Here is an 8,476-nt window from a genome sequence, read left to right as displayed (position 1 = left end):
GTAACAAAGCTTGTTGTGTCCAGGACCGACAATTTAGATGAAAATTGTCTTCTATATTTTTGAATAGCGAAGGACCTATGAGTCCCCCATGGAGACAGGGAGGCAGCTTCAGAGAGGACACATATGCGGAACAAACGCCAAGTAGGTGAGAGGGGCCCCACAGGGACAGGAAGGCAGACAAAGGACAAGCAGATGATGACCAAGGGATGAGCGGACACAAGCACTCCAATGTCCTGCTAGGACTCAGAGTGCTAGCCACATTCAGTGAGACCACATGAGTGAGTAAAGCAATGGATAAGGGAGGGACCCAAGACGGAAGCAGAATGAAACAGGAAAAGCTTCTCAATAGCAGACCAGAGGCAGTGACAGGGGTGGAGAGGGGCTGGCTGGAATAGGGGAGCCTGAGATGAGGCAGAGGGGCAGGCATGTGGGGACAGGACACAGGCACCCCTGCCCACACACATCAGCAGATGCTGCGTCCACTCTCAGGGACTCTTGCCCTGGGAGAGGGGTGTAGGGCGGGGGGGGGACCCTGTTTTTCTCTATATATTTCTTACATGTTCCATCATGGAAAATGGATTTGTTCCTTTCACATCAGGCAAAAAAACGTGTGCCTGGAAAAAAAAAGAAAGAAAAATGGAGCAGAGGGATGTGAAGCTAGAGAGAACAGGGAGGGAGCTCCTAACCCACACGCCAGCGCATGCGCACACCACGCGCGCACACACACACTCACTCATGCACAAGAGCACACAGGTGTGGGAAGGCTGAACACTTGTAGCGAAGCCGACCAACAAGACCCAGAGCCCTGGACCCCATATATGTAGCACTCGCCTCCCCCAAAATGTGTTTATCGATCATCCATTGTGTGCAGGCTTCTGAGTTAGGTTTGGCTGTAGCCTGCTCCCCTGGAGCTCAGAGCCAACCAACTGGGGTATTAAGTCTAGTCTGAGCCAGAGGCCAGGGAAGGCAGGGGTCCTCTGGAAGAGAAACTCAGAGCCCCAGGATGCGGAGGATGCCCTGGGAGGATGGCAAAAAGAAGGCACAGAGGGAGAGCCATTTGCTAAAGCCCAGGACTCAGACTTGCAAAAGGAGAAGCAAACAGTGTGAGTGGAGGGGACAGTGTGGGCAGTCACCCACCTGCACCCACCCCGGCCCTTAGGACAGGAATTTAATGCTGCTCTTTGCATCCTAAGGCTGGTGTGGTTGGTGTGACTGATTTCTGAGCCACAAAGAGAGCTCAGAGGAAGGAGGCCTCAGAGGAAGCCAGGAAGGTCCTTCTGAGGCTATGCCGGGTTAGCCTGGGGTTGGCCTGAGGGAGTAGCCACGGAGAGTGGATTGAGAGCTCTTTGGGGGGCAGGAAGGGGTTTCCTGGGAAATGGGAGGGAGGGCTGGCCATTGAGGGAATAACTGATGTGTGTCTCTGACTCCAGATCCTGTGCTTGTAGCTCAGGAGGAGGGGGCAATGTGGAGGTGGTATAAAAAACTTGGCACCCACGAGTAAGTGAACCATAGTGGGGCACAGGGCATCAAGAAGACAGGACTCTATGACAGCTGCCTGGAGGAGCTTGCAGGCAGAGGAGGTGGAAGGAAACAATAGGTTCTCTCTCTCTCTCTCTCTCTCTCTCTCTCTCTCTCTCTCTCTCTCTCACACACACACACACACACACACACACACACACACACACACACACACACATTGAATGGTGGATGAAAGCCTGAATCACATGGAACAAAAGCCAGAGTCCCTGGAGAAGGCCAGAGGGACTCCTGCATACCCCATGCCCCTCACCCCACCTCCTTAAAGAATGAAAGGAGCGGGGCTGGAGAGATGACTCAGAGGTTAAGAGCACTGGCTGCTCTTCCAGAGGTCCTGAGTTCAATTCCCAGCAACCACATAGTGGCTCACAACCATGTATAAAAAAATTAAAATAAAAAAATATGTAATTATTTTTTAAAAAAAGAATGAAAGGCACCCCAGGGCTAGAGAGAGAAAAAAACAGGACAGGGAAAGGATCATATGGACAGACAGACAGTCCTACTGAGAGAAGAGAGACCTAGTGTGCAGCAGCGGTTCGTGTACGTGCACAAGTGCTTCTCTGATGCTCACTCAAGGTGTCCAGAGCTATCCAGCTAACACAAAGGGAAGGGGGCAGACAGAGAGGAGGGCTGGCCTGGGGCGCTGAAGGAAAGCCCTTCCTGGGCACTCAAACGCTAAGTGGCTCACTGCACCCTGATGGACACCCTGGCGGATGCCTCTGGCGCCCAGCACAGCAGAAGCTGTTCTGGAAACTCTTCCCTGAGATAGCTCAGAGGGAAGGTGCTGACAACATGGGTGTGAGAGAATTAAGGGGTCCAGAGCATCGGAAACCACTCACAGGCTTGGGGCGGGACCTTGCAGCCAAATGGCAGCTTAAAGGCAAGTCAGCCTGCACCCTGCGGCTAGGGAAAATGGCAGGTACAAAGCTCCTGAGGGCAAGGTGTGTGGCTGGCCATCTGGATGCTGGTGGCCATGCCATCCCAGCTGGTGACAGAGGAGGGTAAGATGTGGAAAGTGTGCCACCACCAGGCTAAGGCTTGAACTGTACCCATCCCAGAGCCTCAAGAGACAGAGGGACTGAAGCAGAGGAGGGTGGGACAAATCAGCCATATGTTGGAGGAGCTGGTGTCTACAGTGACTGGGTGGCAGAGGGATCAGGGCTAGGTGGCCAGCCAAGGGTAGCAGGAGCGACTGGCAAAGGAGAACAGTAGTGACACCAGGGGAGGAGACTATGAGCCATAGCCTCAGCTGGCCACAGTCCAGAGCCAGCTCGAGTGACCTGGATCATCCCAGCCAGAGAGGCCGGAAGTTAGTAAAAGTCATGGGGCAGGAAACCAGCCTCCCACAGCGGGGAGCCTGCACCTGCCCGAGTTACACAGTGTGTCCAGAACAGACATCCGACAGACATCACGCCAACGAGGTTTCCAGAGGTGGGTGGGGAAAAGAATTGGTGAGAGGCAGTGGCCACACACCAGGAGTGTTCTAAGGCTTTGCACTGTTCACCTGCAGAAAGCTAATTTTAGGCTGTATGGCTTTCCTCTCAATTAAAAAAAAAAAAAGCTTTTAGTTTAAAAAGAAATGGCAAAATGCTTCAGTGATCCACAAGTACAGGCAGGCGGGTGGCACCATGTAAAGTATGGAGGCCCTGCAGCTTCGATAGGTGGAGGCTCAGGGGAGCTGAGAAGCAGGTCCCCGACGAGAGAAAAATCTGAAGGACAGACTAGAGGAGGAGAACCAGTGGAGGGTCGGCGGAGGCACCACAGCAAAGACAGATGGATGTGAGAGACAGAGAATACGCCAAAAATGAACGCATTAGTTGACGGCAGTGACGTCAGGAGAGGAGGGTGCTGAGAACAGCAAAGAATCCTCTGAAGAGGGGACAGAGGAGCAAAGACCTAAAGGAGGCAAATGAGGGCAGGCAAACCCCTGGCAACCGGCTCCAGGCAGGCACAGCCCTATGTCCAAAGGCCATGAGGCGGGAGCCACTTGCCACATTTAAGGAAAAGTTGGGCAGAGGAGAGAGCACAGGGCTGGTGGTGGGAGAGGCTGAACGCAAGAGGAGCAAGCAGCAGCTGGCCTGGAGCTGAAGTCTCTGTACCTGGGTGTGGTTAGCACTGGGAACTGGATTCTGTGATGGGGTGCGCTAGAGACCTTAGGGGGAACAGGTGGCAGAGAGAATAAAAGATCATGAGTAGCCCCTGAGCAGATCTGCCCCTGTGGCATTCCAATGAACCCCAAAAGTTCTTCCAACGCTAGCTCTGCAGAAGAGGCAACCAGAGGGGGCAAAGTTGAGGAGCTCCGGGGGGGGGGGAAGGAACAGGGCGTGGACAAAAGCAGGAAAGAAGAAGAAAGCTTGAGAGGGAAGGAGAGAGGGAGAGAGGGAGGGAGGGAGAGAGGGAGCTAATAGAGCGGGAGCTGCAGGCGAGGCGAGACCCCCACTCCACCAGGGCTCAGGATGACGCACACAAGCTGAGCCCACGCAGATCCATCTCAGACAGAGCGGTGACGCACTTCGCCTGCAGGGCCGCCAGGCACAGCTATTGATAATGCAGACCCCAGCAAAGTCCCCAGGAGGGGGGCTGCAAGGAAGGGGGGCACAGGGAGGGAGTAGGCAGGAGAGCAGGGTGGTGGACACACCATAGACAAGGAAAGGAAGGATACACAATCAGGCAGACAGGAGACACAGACACCCAAGTGACCACTTGCACTGACAGAATGACCAGCAACCTACATACAGATGAGCGAATACGGCCAGCCTGGTCCACACACACCAACACATGGAGTGCCAGTCAGGTACCCACCGACACATGCAAGTTATACACATGGCTGACACACCAAGACACATCCCAACACCCAGAAGTGACAGGCTCCCATCCTCTGTCTGGGCTGGGCTGACAATCCCTCCCTCTGTGACAGACAGGGCTCATGGGGATGCACCCCAGACACACCCCAAGGACAGAGCAGGGAAAGGAAGAGAGAGAGGAAGGGAAAGGAAAGGAGGGAGGGAGGGAGGGAGGGAACAGAAGCAGAGGTGGGGGACACATGCTGTGTTGCCCCTCCAGCCCAAGTCAACGGTCTGCCTCTCTGGCCTGCCTGACAGGTACTAGTCACTTGTTGAACACCCCACTGCCTGGTAAAGGAAGGCCACAGGGAGCCCCTGTGCCAGGGGACAGGTGTCAGGGAAGCCAGGCCCAGGTGGGGAGGCAAGATCTATGTCCTGTTCGGAAACAGGACACAGACGACGTGTTAGCCAAGTTGGAGTTCTGAGTGGGACGGTAAGGCTATAGTGGGAGCCTGTAGGCAGGACCAACATAAAGGTGGTGTGGCTTAGGATACTTAGGAATGCGGGGAGACCTGCACCAGGGTGACAGACACCAGGGTGGCTCCTACAGAAGAGGTGCTAAGCCCTGGACTGGAGACACCACCCCCCTCCCCCCACCACCACACCCCCCCCCCCCCCGCCGCCACCCCGCCAAGAAGAAGGCGCAGGAAGAGGCCCTCGGGAGTAGCGGAGGCTTGGGGTGGTGTTCCCAGAGGTTAGGGGCAATTACAGCAGGGTGGGGAGAGGTGGAAGGCCCGCAAGCTCATGAGAGCCATGGGTCACGGGGCAGCAGAAAGTCTAGTGGGTTAGGGGCCGGGAAGGAGATCCAGACAAAAGTCTTCCAGGACTGGGAGCAACATGGGGGTCTGGGGTAGGAAAGACAGACCAGACCAAGCTAGGGGTATGGGTCTGAGGCATGATGCCAAGATCCCAACTCAAAAGCCAGGTCATGCCAGAGAGCAAAGAGCTTACAACAGAGATGGCAGACAGGAAAAGGGTGGAGGCCAGAATCCTGCTCCACCCCTCAGAGGCAGCAAAGGCGGTGAGGAGAGAGGCAGAAGCTGGGAGAGAAATCTGGCCAGACTCCCTGAAAGTGTCTAGAGGGAGCACCCCAGGAGTGGTGGGTAAGAGAAAGAGACAGAGGCAGAGGTTGGGAAAGCTGGGAGAGAGGAAGATGGTGAGGAGCCATTCTCTCTCTCTCTCTCTCTCTCTCTCTCCCTCCCTACCTCTCTCCCTCCCTCTCTCCCTCTCCCCTTCTTTCCCTCCTCTCTACTTCAATACTTATAGAGCCACGTTTGGAACACCGTGAGCTGAATGAACAAAGGTAAAGAAGGCTCGTGGAAAAGGTGCTAAGACAAGCCGAGCTCGGTGGAGGAGCGCTTTAATCCCAGCCCTCAATGCTTCCAGCACTCAGAAGACAGAGGCAGGACAATCACTGCGAGTTCAAGGCCAGCCTTGAACTACCTAGCAAGTTCCAAACCAGCTGGGTTGCTAGTGAGACCCTGTCTCAAAAAAAAAAAAAAAAAAAAAAAAATCGCCAAACACTCTGGACTATTATATACAGAAACAAGGCCTGATGAAGGTGGGGCGGGGCGGGGCGGGGCAAGGAGGAGCTAATGAGATGGCTGGTAAAAGTGTTTTCTGAGAAAGCTTGATGATCCAAATCCAATCTCTGTAACTCAATAAAAGGTAGGAAGAATTTATGCATGCCTTTAATCCCAGCAGTCCAGAGGCAGAGACAGTGATTCTCTGTGAGTTTGAGGCCAGCCTGGTCTACATAGTGAGTTCCAGGACAGCCAAGGCTACACAGAGAAACCCTGGGGCCCAGGAGAAAGAGTGGCCTTTTGCCGGCAAGGGGAGAGGCCACAGGTAGTAAGGAGTTACCTTGAGAGGAGATGTCCACTAGTGAGGTGGCCTGTGAGGGAGGGATGGGGCAGGGACACGGGAATGGGAGTGAAAGGAAGAGGTGAGTCGCGCTGGTTAGGGAGCTGAACAGTGGGTAAGGGTCCTGAATGCCAGGACCCTCCACTGTGAAGGATGGAGCTGGTGAAGGGTAGACACTCAAAGAAAAGACAGTTGTGGCACCCCAAAATAGGAGTCTGGGGATAATTACTGAGGGCCAGAGATGGCTCAGCAGGTAAAGGTACCTGACATCAAACTGGAAGACCTAATTTCGATGCCTGGGACCTACAAAGAAGAGAGAGAACCACCTCCCACATGCTGTCATGTGGTGGCACATATTCACCTCCTCTGAAATAAACAAACAAACCGATGTAATTGTAAAATAGAAAATACATGGTTGGAGAGAGCTCAGAAGGTAAAGGCACTTGCCAGCAAGGCTGAACACCTGGGTTTGATTCCCCAGAACCCACAGGTGGAAAAAGAGAACACACTCTCTTAGGTTGCCCCGTCTGACCTCCACGTGCACACGTGTGAAGGACCACATACTAACACACACACTAGATACATAAATAAATGGAAAAATTAAGAATAACTCGTGGGCAAACTGAAGGAGGGTAGGACAGAAGGAATGGCAGGGGGATCTGGGCACACATCTGTAGAGCATAAGTAAACACTGAACAAAGCTTAGGAGAGCGCTCCCGCCCCCACAGCCCCAAAGGGCCTGGAGAGGCCTGGGGAGAGCCTGCAGGCTGAGCAAGGCAGGCAGGAGAAAGCAGAGCAGGGCTGGCAGCAGCTCTGGCTCACCCACACCCTCATAGGAGCTGTTCAGCCTGTGTTGACCGAAGGAAAATGTAAAGGGAATTACCCCAGAGTGGGACAAAGGATTAGAGAAAGTGGCAGAGATGATGTGTTACCAGGCAGCTTATCTCACTCTCTCTCTCTCTCTCTCTCTCTCTCTCTCTCTCTCTCTCTCTCTCTCTCTCTCTCTCTCTCTCTCACACACACACACACACACACACACACACCCTTCTGAATGCTGCACATGCAGGGACAGACAGATTTCAGAAGCGCCTTGGAGGCAGGCAAGACAGGGAGAGGCTCAGAGTCTCAAGCTTACAACACACAAGTGCTTGGACAAAGGGTTTTGAGTGCAATGGGTGGGCAAGCACAGGCCATCGAGATCGGTATGAAAGTCACGTGGGAAGAGCTGCAGGGACTCTTTTCGTGTCTGTCTGCCCTTCTGTCTTTTTGCCTGTCTCTGAATGTGCTCTCTCTCTCTCTCTCTCTCTCTCTCTCTCTCTCTCTCTCTCTCTCTCCACACACACACACACACACACACACACACACACACACACGCCTGACAGCAACAACTCCTTCACAATGAGGGCTTTCTCAAGAGCCAGGGCCATGAAAAACAAAAAACAAAACACTTCGCAACCAATGGCAGCGACCCCAAAGCCAAGGGAGGGAAGGCGGCTGCACACTAGAAAGAACAGTAGGCTGACCACATAGGCCACTCCTGAGGAGACTCGAGCAAGGCTGGGAGTGGGGGTGGGGGTAGGGCAGGAGTTGATGAAAAGAGCTGGTGGACGCTCACATGGGACTCTGCAATCACATCTCAATGGAAGCTAATCAGTGTCAGAGCAGGCGACCCGCAGAGCTATGACCCAGGGCAGAGATGCAGGAGAGACAGGGAGGAGGCAGGACAGAGAGCTAATGAACAGCAGTGAGGGCTGAGTGCAGGGGCGAGGTTCGAACACAGGGAACAGGACATGCGAGGGACCTTGGCACCAATCCTGCTGGATCCAGACCCAGGAGGGTGCCAGCATCCCACCACCAAGGCTGCACACATGCCTTACTTCACACATCTATAGCCCACATCACAACCCTGCCACATGCACCCGGTGTGTCACATACCATGCCACACACCCCATATATACGCTATGTACCACACTACACCTCACTTGCCACTCAGGTCCTCACTCCACACATCACAAACTCCTACAGAACAAAACACAATCACACCACACATGGACCACCTTCCAACTTGGGGGGGGGGGATTCACACACCTGGGCTGTGGAAGTTCAGGTGGTGCTGGATAAGGAAGGGGAATCCAGACCCAAGAAAACATACACACACAGATACACACGCACACACACACACACACACACACACACACACGCGCGCGCGCGCGCACACACACACTCGATTTTTC

This window comes from Acomys russatus, chromosome 4 (genome assembly GCF_903995435.1).
Source record: "Acomys russatus chromosome 4, mAcoRus1.1, whole genome shotgun sequence".
Taxonomy (NCBI): domain Eukaryota; kingdom Metazoa; phylum Chordata; class Mammalia; order Rodentia; family Muridae; genus Acomys; species Acomys russatus.
This window is presented reverse-complemented; position numbering follows the sequence as displayed.